Source organism: Ambystoma mexicanum, chromosome 6q, assembly GCF_040938575.1.
Source record: "Ambystoma mexicanum isolate Mex_15411 chromosome 6q, UKY_AmexF1_1, whole genome shotgun sequence".
NCBI lineage: Eukaryota > Metazoa > Chordata > Amphibia > Caudata > Ambystomatidae > Ambystoma > Ambystoma mexicanum.
The window spans coordinates 613,237,349-613,249,618 of record NC_090937.1 but is presented as its reverse complement, the minus strand read 5'-3'; the positions used below and the strand labels follow the sequence as shown (position 1 = coordinate 613,249,618).

At 44.5% G+C, this 12,270-nt stretch overlaps 1 protein-coding gene across 2 annotated transcripts in view; it reads left to right on the top strand.

The window, feature by feature from the left end:
* The window catches only part of PLK4 (polo like kinase 4), a 253,654-nt gene that overhangs the window by 104,744 nt on the left and 136,640 nt on the right, over positions 1-12,270 (top strand). The window lies entirely within an intron of this gene.

The window sequence follows — 12,270 nt, the reverse complement described above, 5'->3', positions numbered from 1 at the left end:
AATTCCACCGGCTAGGTACGACAAGCGTTTGGACGCAATGGCATAAAAGGTATTTTCAGCCGGGAGCATGGCTTTGCAGTTGGCCATTGCCACTTGTGCATTTGCGAAGATTTCCTACACCTTATGGGATTGTATTTTCATGGCGACTGGACACATTTCGGAAAGAGAGGGGAGCAAAGGCTTTCTGAACATTGAGTTTTAGGACCGTTTTTCTCAATTCCAACTAAGGGCTTAGTAAAACCATACAACTGAGACAGTATAAAACTCCACTCTTAGTTTAAGGGTGTACAACGTAAGTATTTGGTAGGATAGACTGAGCAGCCAGGCTTATTTTAGGAGAGAGAGAGGGCTGTAGGAAGGTAAAAAGAACCTGTAGCATGCAAATCCAACACTACATCCAGAAGTATTATAAAAAAAATAAAGGTTTATTATAAATACAATTAGGCCTAGGTAAATCTTGGGTTAAGTACTTTCTCATAGTTATAAACACAATATAAGAGCACTACACAATGCTAAAGGTACACAGACCAATGCATAAACCTTGTTCAGAATAACAAACAGTAATTCTAGTCAAGTTGGACCTAATCATACATGTTGAGAATAGAACACACCCATTCAGGGGGAGTAAAACCAATTACTTTTAGATTACTTGCAGTCATTCAAGGGTCTTAAAACTCGTGGACAAAATCACTTAGGTATCCTAGAAAAAGGGTTGGTTTACTTTCTGAATAGTGAAACACACATTCATGGAACAGTATAAACCTATAACTACTGTCAGGATAACACTCGATTATATCAGGTCAGTAAGGCCAAGGTTGTAATAGATACAAATTAAAAAAAAAAAACAATTTCCGGGAAAACAAATGAAGATCAAACGAGCCAAACAAAAATATAATAACTGGCTTAAAACTGCAAAGATGAGACTCGAACAGAATGATGCCAAGACCATGTTGAGATCAATGGATGAAAGGAACTCCAGAGATCTATGGAATTTGCTAAACCAACAACCGGCAGCAATTGACAATATTACCTCCGAGGTCCCGGAGACTAGTTGGATAACTCATTTCCAACAACTCTATCAAATACGACAGTCCTTTAGAACGAAAGACAACAAGCTCGCAAAAAAAATGGACAATCGACTGGGTCCCAACAGATCTAAACAATGCAATACACAAACTGAATGTGTCATGGGCGCCTGGCTTTCAAACTCCATCATAAAAAAGAATCCTGATACATGGGCAGCCTTCTGCATACAACTATTGGAATTGATAAATCGAACAAACCAAATACCATTCCAATTTGCAAGCAAGGGCCGACAGAGCACCCGCTAAATTACTGCCCATTTCCCCTCCTAGATCCTTTGGGGGAAATATTTGTGAATATTCTGCTCTCCAAATTGAACTGGGCAATATCGGCAAAGAGACCAGCACCATGGCAAACAGGTTTTGTTAAACGGGTTGGGACCAACATCAACCTTTTCATCTTAAATCTGCTTAAACGCGTAACAATCAGATCAAGAACCCAAACGTATGCCGCATTCATTGACTTGCACCCTGCATTTGACAAAATCAACCAACATCTTATGGGCCAAGTTGACGAAGTGGGGCTGCCCAAGAAATATAATCGAACCGATAAAACTTCTATATTCAAACACAGAAGTACAGATACGGTTGAGCAAGAACGGCCTGGTAACGCAACCCATAAAAACATGGCACGGGTTGAAACGAGGCTGCCCTCTGGCTGCAGCCTTGTTTAACTTATTCACCACAGACTTTGAAGAAACAGTGGCCACCACCCTCACAAACCCACCGAAACTAAATTCTACATCAGTCACATGCATCCTTTATGCTGATGACATTGTAAGTTTTGCTAAAACAGCAAGAGGTCTACTAATAGCCCTGAATAACATCCAGGAATACATGAAGACAAATGAACTGGAAATAAATGTAAAGAAGACCAAAATTATGACCTTATCCCGTCCCTTGGGTCCACAGGAAAATACTTTGTTCGTTTTCTTTTTTTTTCTTTTTTTTTTTAAATAAAGAAAAAAATGGATCAAGTACTTGGGAGTCTTAATTAATAAATCCCAAGTTGAGCAACCTTGGATCGACCATCTGAAAACCAAAACACGTACTTTAGCACGACCGGGCCTGATATTACACAATGAGTTTGGGAAATACTATCTGAAACTCATTGTTTTATTTTATAAACAAAAAGTGACACCCATCTTGACATATGGCGGAGAGACCATGATTAACTTACAAGGCAACCATATGGGACAAATTAGAGAGAATCTTTTTGAACAAAGGTCTCAACACTCCCGAATTCAATTGCATCGTCGCGTATCCGATTTGAACTTGGTCTACAATCCCTCCTCTCAATTATAAGATGGAAACAATTTGACTTTTTTAGGAAATTGATCAATAACGAACAGATCCCGACCCTGAACATCTTGCGGCCAAACCCAGAGAACATCAATGCCATGGCACTGAACAAATGGAAAGAATTTATTAACTTCCAGCTAATAAATGTGACATATCCATGGAAACCTTGATCAATAGACCTCAAAGAACAAAACTCCAACCAGCAAGATCGGATTGGATAACGACAGTGAAAGAAAAAAATCAGTACAAACTAACACTGAACTGTAAGGGTGATGTCAGAGCCCTGAACGAATTGCCCCACTACCTCCACCTTTTTCCGGACCGCGTGATCGGTGATATCTATATGCGGCTCAGATTCAATGTCCTTCTGACCCAGGAAATCCTTGGGATACGAAACCAATATACTAACCGCGATCAGACCTGCAGATTCTGTAAGAAGCCTGAAACCATTGAGAGCCTTCATCATATCTTGATGCAGTGTACAGACCTTGCAGAAAAGCGCATCGCAATTGGGCAACTATATCTGAAAACCATGAAAATCCTAGACCCTGAGAAGCGCTGGTCGCTCATATTAATTGGCAACAACAAATCTGATAACGGCGGTCATCCGCTTCTGGTTGGCAATTCAGTCACAATTAACAAACTGATAATTCTTATTTTACGTTATTGCAAATAATGAATGTATAAGCTTTATCTGCTATTTCATAAATTTGAGAAATGTGTAAATGTAAGGTTTAAAGATATGAACCATATGCATTTTAAATAAAAAAATAAAATAATAAACTATACAGTTGCCTTTCAGACCAGTGGAACACAGACTAAGGTATGCGATAACTCTTTACAATAATTTAGGATGGAAAAAGGAAGGCCAAGTTTAGTAAAAACCACAGTATACTTAAGAATGGTACACAGCTATTCAAAGTACGTGAAGTCCAAGGCAAACATATTCCGGACAGGCTATACAGCTGGTCAGGGCAAGCAAGACCAAGTAGGTATACTTTAACACTTATATTCTGAAAGAAATTGTTGGGTGAAGCCAACAGCCTTACTTTTGGAAAGAGGGTGACCCAATTCACAGGTGAGTAAAAATAAAGGTGTGTGTGTGTATATATACTCTTAAGAATGGCAAATCGCATTCAAAAGATAGTAATAGCATTTGTAACTGCTCATATTTGAGTGACAGTTACCAAACCAACTCTTTTACAAGTAAGTCACTTTTAAACACTGGTTACCTTTTCTAGGCAACAGGCCCAAACCATAGAAGTCCTTCACTGTTCCTGGAGCATGAGTATTCTCAATGGCAGGAGGGGGTCACTACGTCTCTAGTGGCCAACAGACCGGTCCGGATAGGCACAGACGTAGGAAAAGTCAGAGGCCCTGTGGAAAGCTGTTCAAGACAAGTCAGTATTTTACTTTAGAGTTGGTGAAAGGTTCCATGGACTTCAGAGAAGACACCTTAGAAGGATTCCAGCAGTGGGCCTGGGTGAACTGGCTGAGAGTACTCACCAATCACAAGAATCGCCCCAAAGCTTCACAGGAATCACAAAAGGCTTAAGGTAAGTAATACCCCAGCCAACACCGTGCCTCAGCACAGAAGTGAAGTTTACAGCTGGAAGTCTTCAGGATCTGCAGCCAAAAACCTGGTTGATGACTTCCTTGCCGTGAAGACTCAAGACAGGACACAAAGGGATTTTGCAGCAGGGATCAAGAGGTAACACTCCAGGCAAGGGTTTCTTTGTGGCTCGATGCGGTTCTGTGGTTTTGGCAACCTTGTCACTAGCCAGGAGAAGACTGAATATGGCTGGTCAGATTCTCAGTAATCTGGTCCAGCACTCTGAGGGAACTTCAAGGATTCAAATCCAGTTTCTGGAGGACCAGCAGGATGCCACAAATGTTTATGCACGTTTCGGACTTTGGAAGACCGTGCACAGTGTAATGGCTCGAGGTCCATGAGTATTCGGGTATTGCAGCACAGCAGGGTCACAGCACACGAAGGGCTGGCTGAAAATGCAGGTCTTCTTGAGTCTAGGGGATCTCAATAGCATCTGGGTAGGAGTTGCCGCGTTCTGGACCTCCAAGACAATTGGAAGGAAGGAAGGGTTACAGCAGACTCTGGCTACACAGCAGGCTCACCGTTCTCTGGAAATCGCTACAAGTCTTTTCTTCATCCTCTTCGGTTTCAGCTCCAGTGGTCGACTTGTCAGCAGCTTCCAGGTTCGGCGTATTTAACAGGAACTACAGCACAACTCTGCAATCTCTCCCTGCATTTTACAGCAAGGGGCGGTCTGACTGTCCAGCCAGGACAGCCAGCCCCCACTGGGAGTTGGTTCCTTTCAGGCAAGGTGAAAGACAAAGGGCTGTGGAGTTTGACTCCTTCCTGCCTTCACAGGCCTTCTGGAGCCTAGGCGGACGAAGACAAAACTTCCACTGAGGTCGTTCCCGCCTAGAATGGCCGGGGAAGACCTCAGAAACAACAAGCGCACAAGAAATGGCGAAAAAAGGAGCCCACCATTTTAGCATAATGGTGGCCCTTCTGTGCATTACTGAGGCTGAATTAACAGCCTGCGAGTAATAACGACTAAAAATCATGAAGCTAAAACCACTGCCACCAGCAATTGTAACACTTATTTTACCAGGTAAGAAAGAAAGGGGATACATTGTATCTCCCCAGAACTCCACATAAGGTGGGGTGTTCTGGCTCACTATATGAAATGTAAAGGGGGTGAAAATACCTCTTTATTACTTGGGAACAGCAGTTCACCCAAGTACATGAAAGAGAAATTAACAGAGGAGGCCAAAGGGGCAACCCAGCCTAAGCCCAAAATAATTACTTATGAAATAAGTATGTGTTAGGCAAGATTGTGTGCAGTACCCCTTGGGTGCACTACAACAACCCTGACCACCTCGCAATAGGAATCCAACCTTTGGTCTAAGTCTGTACTACACAGGTTGGTAGCGTGATTGAGCAGCCAGGCTCATCTCAAGAGGGGTCAATGTGAGCTGTAGGGGAGCTACACAGAGATTCACAGTGACAAGTATTCAGATTAACTCTTGCACACAAGGTTTCTTGATTTAAACAATTATTAATTTATTTAACAGTCAGTTTGAGTAAGCCTTCTTCAGAAGGGTGCAATATAATAGTAACACACAAATACTCCAAAATACAACCTCTTAATATTTCTAAATCATTAAATACCCTTCTGGGGTGGTACAAAGACACTTCCTACACCCTCGGGTGACTTTAGTAACTAGGACACTGTGGACATTAATATATCACTGTTTGCATTTAGAACAGAACAAGAGATCTCACAAATATTCTGAAAGCAGGCAAGTACTTGTACACCCCCTCCACACCCCCAATGCAAAGTTAGTTAACCCCTTCCTGGGAGGAAGACCAAACATAATGTCAGAGGGAAGAAGAGTCATTCAGGGAGCCAGGCTAGGCCAAAGTCAATTGAACAAAAGTCTAGGTGAACTGAAGCACTTCTCAGAGGTAGGTAAATGTCTTGCACAATGTTTTAGGAGTCTTTGTCGAAAAGAAGAAATCAAAGTAGGGTCGCAAGCTGTTTAGGCTTTTGGAGTAGAGAAGCTGTTAGCAACTCTAAGGATCAACCAAGACAGCTCTCAACACAGAACAAGTACGGTTCCTACAAGAAGAAAGTTCTTGGACTGTACAGTACGTTTGGTTAGAAGAAAGGTTTTTTGGCTGGCTTCTGCTCCTGTACAGCTCTGCAGCTCCTGTGTTCCTGGGCCTCAGTCGTGGGGACAAGAGGGAGAACATCTGCAGGACTCCTGTACTGCAACGGGACGATTGGCGACAGAAAAGGACCAACTTCTCTTCAGTGGCACTTCACTGTTTCAGCTCGTCGCGTCTCACCAAAAAGCACCACCGCTGACTCTTGGCTGTTATGGGTTTTCCTTGCATCTGGGGTCCAGCACTTTGTTGAGGTGGCTCAGGCTCGGTCAGTCCTGCTTCCTGGGAGCCCTTAGGATCTTCTTGGAGCTCTTGGCCAAGTGAAAAGCGACACACACAATCTGGTGTTCCCCTCCCTGGCTATTCGGTTCCAGCAGCAACTGCAGTGGAAGTTCAACCAGCTCCGAGAGGATGTCCAGGTGGCTTACTTTGGAGTTGATTGGTCCCACCAGCTCAAGGGGAGAAGTCTTCCTTATAGGGCTCTTATAGTCGAAACGAATTTGGAGTTTCAGCACAGCAGCAGGGCTTCACCGGGCAATCCAACGGTCCAGGAGTTGTAGCAGGTGTCCTCATCAAGTTCTTCTTCGGATTCCTTCGTCCAGTGGTCGACTCTGCCTTCCAAGCCACAAATCCTCACTTTTTATGCAGGTTTCTCCCATTCATTCCAGCCTAGCTGTTGTCACCCAGCAGGGTGGCTGTCCTTGCCAGACAGCCAGCTGGCCAATCACCCAAGAGTGCATTCCTGTCTCCTATGAGAGCACAGGGAGTTTTGGGCACCTCCCTCCCTGCCCCTGTCAGACATCCTCGAGCCAGAGGTGGGCTTCACGCGTGAATCCCGCCAAAAGCAAAATGAACCAAGGGACCAAACCTGGTTTGGCGCGCAGAGTAAATCTCAAGAAGGGCCTTTTCACAAAGAAATGGCGAAAAAAGACCATGGCCATTTTGACAAAAAATGGCACCCTTGGGTGCTTTACTGCAGCTGTGAACGCACCTCGCAGTAAATGCACACCGCGGTAGATAAAAGTAAACCACTGCCACCAGCCATTCATTGAGGAAAGGGTAACATAAAATTGTTACATGAGAAGGTAGACAAAGGGGATACTAAGTAACCCCTCCAGCACCCTATTGTAAGATAGTGTGTGCTGGGTCTAGAGAGTTAAAGAAAGTTAAAATGTAAGTAAAATCAGTTTCACTTTACTGCTCTTGGAAACAGTAATTTATCCACAAGATGATATCTAAACCTTGAAGAAATCTGAAAGACTTCCCTGTGCCACTGCACTGAAGGTGCTGTGTGACACTATGTAAAAGATGATGTCTATGGAGTTTGTCAGACTCCACAACCAAAAGAAACCGCATTCAAATCCCATTAAAAATACATGACAGAGTGGGAAAAAGGGTCTCACTCTCTCCAGGTTAAAAATTCAAGTCCTCAAAATCCAGCAAAGTTGCTGGGGGTCTCTAAGCTAGAGAGGAATTGGCATATTTCTGAGAATTCTCCATAACAATTGTGCCAAGACCCCTACACCCAGAACTAAGGGACAGGCAGATTTAATCTACCCCTGGATGAATCGCCTTACTCCAGTCTGTCGTACTTTCTGGAGAGACCATCCGCATTTTGGTGATTACACCCTGACCTGTGTTCTATGGTAAAATCAAGCCCCTGAAGGCTGATAGTCCATCTTAACAATTTAAGATTCTCCCCCTTCATCTGCATTAACCATCAGGGTTGCTGGTCTGTTTGAATCACAAAAGTGGATCCATACACATATGGTCTAAACTTCTTCAAAGACCACACAATGACAAAACATTGACATTCTGTGCTTGCCCACCTTGTTTCAGGGTCCTTCAGTTTCCTACTGATGAAGCAGATTGGGTGTTCCCTGCCTTTCTCATCCAGCTGACTCAGAACAACTGCACCTATACCTGTATTGGAAGCATCTGTCTGTACAATAAAGCATTGGTTGTAGTCGGGAGCTCTCAAGACTGGAGCTTGACAAAGGGCTTTCTTAAGTCCTTCAAATGCCTTAGTGCACTCCTCATTCCACCTGACCTCCTTGGGGAAACTTGGGTGAGGAGATCACATTCAAGGGATAAGTTATGGTCCCATAGTTCTCAATGAAGTTCCTATAGTAACCTGTGAGACCTAACAAGGCTCTCGCTTGGGGTTGAGTAGTAGGGGTGGCCCAGTCTTGTACAGCTTGTACTTTGCTAGGCAATGGCCTTATTTCACCTCCTCCTACCTCATATTCAAGGTAGACCACTTTACTCTCACCAATTTGACATTTACTTGCCTTTATGGTCAGATTTGGCCTGCTCAAGAGCCTGCAATACATATCCTAAGTGATCAATCTGTTCTTTCCAAGTAGGGCTGAACACTGCAATGTCACCCCAGTATCCCATGCAGAAGTCCTCCATCCCATTCAGAACTTGATTTACCATCCTTTGGAATGGAGCAGATGCATTCTTTAGTCCAAAATGCATAACCTTAAACTGGTAGAGGCCTCCTGGGGTCGAAAATGCAGTTTTCTCCTTGGCATGCTCTGTCAGAGCTATTTGTCAATAGCCTGAGGAACTTGGCTGAACCAGGTTTGTCCACCAGCGCATCTGTCCTAGGTAAAGGATGGGCATCAGTCGTGGCGACTGCATTAAGAGCTGTATAGTCCACACAGAATCTCAACTCCTTGGATCCTGCCTTTGCCACTAGTACAACTGGACTAGTCCATGGACTGGTAGATGGCTCTATTACCCCGAGATCAAGCATCTTGTTGACCTCCTTTATGTGGGTTCTTGCATGGTCTGACATTCTGTAACCCCTGCTCTTGACAGGGAGACAGTCACCAGTGAGACTCTCATGCTGGCCACAAGGGGTCAAGCCTGGTGCTAGTGAAAACAGAGGGGCAAACTGATTTAACAGAATTTTGCATTCCTCCTGTTCCAGTGTCCGATCAGAAGAGAGATTTACTCCGATCTTTCCATCTAAAAGTTGGCCCCTGAGGAAGTCCGGTAGAGGTCCACTCTCCTCCTCCTCTTGAGCAGAGGCTAAGAGCAAAGCTCCTAGTTCTGGTCTAGAGACCTAAGCCTTTAGGTGGTTGGTGTGAAAGATCCTGGGGGCCTCCTTAGGATTGCCTAAATCCACCAAATAATTAACATCCAAGTTTTTCCACAGCCTTGAAGGGTCCAATCCATTTGTCCTGTAAGGCCCTCTGCCTTGTATGTACCATGACTAGAACGATCTGGTCTTGAGTAAACTCAACCATGTTGGCCTTCTGGTCCTGCCAATGTTAACCAGAGCCTGACCTGCTTTCAAGTTCTCTGAAGCTTCTGTGATCATGTGGGTCATTCTCCTTTGGAGACCTAACACATAGTCAGTGACTCTCACTGGCTTGAGGGAAAGAGCACTCTCCAACCCCTCCTTGATTAGGGCTCTCTGGCCTTTCTGCTCCAGCTTCATTTTACTGGGAGGCCTGGGGGTGCTTGATACAACTCCAGAGTTTTTAAGTCATTCCCGAACAGAACTCCCCCAGGCACCTCACTTTGTACACTGGCAGGTATTCTTTCAGTCCTATTGTTGCACTGGATGAGAGCTGGTACTATTGGAACCATCTGGAGAGGGCCTCCAGCAAGCTTAGTGGGGCCTTTGTGTTTCTTAGCAACATCCTCAGGTTTGAAAAAGGTTTCATCCACTATTGTAATGCTGGTCCCAGTGTCTCGATTGGCAGGGGTTTCCTGACCATTCACAAGTACACTGTCCTTGTAGTATTCTTTGGTATTATCTGGAATAGATACACATCTACATTCTTCTGTTCCCACAGACACAGGGACACTAAAGGAACACTGGCTGAGACTCCAATGGGTTCTTCAGCCAACAGTTGAAAGTTTTCACTTGCCATATGAACCTCCCCCTTCAGGGATGAAGGCTAAGGAGGCAGTGTGGACCCCTGAAGGTTTACCCTTACATCTGGGGTCCCCTTTCACATGGTCAGTTGACCCACAAGCATAACATTTACCAAATGGTTTGACAAATGGGGGCTTCTGCTGACCTCCCTCTGGTTTGGCACCAGAGGTTTCACTAGACTGCCCTGGTTTCCCATATGGTTTACCCTTCTTATGTTTGTGGCCCTCTTTTGAATGGGAGGATTTAGAATTATCTCGTCTTTCTTGTGCTGTTTTCCTGCATCCTTTTTGTGAGTGACACCAGAATCCTTGAGTGGCCCTGTTGGCAACCCACAAGTCAGCAGCTTTTGCTAGCTTCTTGGGATCAATCTCTTTTGATTCAGCCAAGTGCTGTCTCAGCTCAGGAGAGCAGGAATCAAAAATAGATTCCAACAAAAATAGATTTCGAATGGATTGTGTCCTCCAACATATTCCTCATCACCCTCCCAGACTACCCCTCTCAAGCATTTCCCATGGCTGTAGTGTGGGCGTGTATGTCTGTTAGCAAAGTTTGAATGCAGTACCCTCTGGGAACACTACAAGCAACTATGACTACAGGTATAGGCAATCCAACCTTTGTTATAAGCTTGTACTAAACAGTTTTGGTAGCGTGTTGAGCGGCCAGGCTTATCTCAAGAGGGAAAATGTGCGCTATAGTGGAGTTACACAAAGATTCCCAGTTAGTTATTCAAATAAACTCTTACACTCAAGGTTTCCTGCATAAACAATTAATAATTTATCAGTCAGTAATAAAGCCTTCTTCAGAAGGGAGCAATAGAACAGTAACGCACAAATACACTTCAATACTGTACACTCTTTCTGAATCAGACCAGACCCTTTTGGGATGGCCCACAGACACAACCCACACCCCCAGGTGACTTCAGTAACAAGGGTGCTGGGGACATAGAACACTTCTTGAAGTTGATAAAAGGCAAAGGGTATTAGAACACAAGAAATTACAAATATTCATAAGCAGGAAAAATACTTAGAGTTCACTAGAAGAGTTATTCAATTCCATAGGCTAAGCCAAAGTCAATGGGCAAAAGTCTTGGATAGGCTAAAGCACTTCTGGTAAGTAATGAAAAAGTCTTTGCACATGTACTTAGGAGTCTTTGAAGAAAAGAAGAATCAATTGTAGGGCCACAAGCTGATTAGACTTGTGAGTTGTGGAAGTTGCAAGCACTTCTACAGTAAGAGATAAGTTCTCTTAGACTTGTTTTACAGTACCTTGGTAAAGAAGAAAAGATGCAGCTGAAGACTTCTGTTCCTGTGCAGCTCTGCAGGTCTCACTGTTCCTGGACCTCCGTCGTGGGGACAAGAGGGAGGACTGTCAAAACTGGCAACCGGCAAACTTTACTTTCAGTGGCCGTTTCGCGTTTCAGCTCCTTGCGGTACATCAAATGGCAATAAGCATGGTTCCTGGCTGTCAAGGTGGACTTTCCTCATAGGATGACCTGCACTCAACTGGGGTGGACGGGGGGGGGGTTTGGGGGGGCCTTAGGCTTGGTCCGTCCTGCTTCGTGGGAGTCCGGAGGTTCTTCCAAAAGCTTTAGGCTTGCTTGCAAGCAACGCACACAATCTGGTGTCCCTCTACCTGGCTCTAAGGTTTCCTGCAGCAACTCTGAGGAAATTCATCCAGCTCCGAGATCGGTGTCCAGGTGGCTTACATGGGAGTTGATTTGGTCCCACCAACTCAAAGGGAGGAGTCCTCCTTGCAGGGCTTCTCTGTCGATGCGAACTTGGCAAGTAGTCACTGCAGCAGGGATTCACCAGGCAAACCAACGGTCCAGGAGTTGCAGCAGGCGTCCTCTTCAAGCTCTTCTTCGGTTCCTTTGTCCAGTGGTCGCCTCTGCCTTCCAAGCCAAAAGACTTGCCTTTTACTCAGTTTTCTCCCGTTCATTCCAGCCTAGCTGTCACTCACCCATCAGGGTGGCTGTCCTTGCCGGACAGGGAGCCAGCCAATCGCCACAGTGCATTTGGGTCACAACCAAAAGAAACCGAGTTCAAATCGCATAAAAAATACGAGAGTGGGGGAAGAAAAGGTCTCACTGTCTCCAGATTAAAAATTCAAGTCCTCAAAATCCAGCAAAGTTGTTGGGGGTCCCTAAGGTAGAGCGGAATTAGCACATTTCTGAGGATTCTCCCTAACAGTATGACTCTACCTACTTTGTTTATATTTGAGTAAATATATTTTTTTATAACATTTATTGTGTATGTTTCTTTGGCTTTTGTATTGACTGGGTTCAGTGTACACCTACA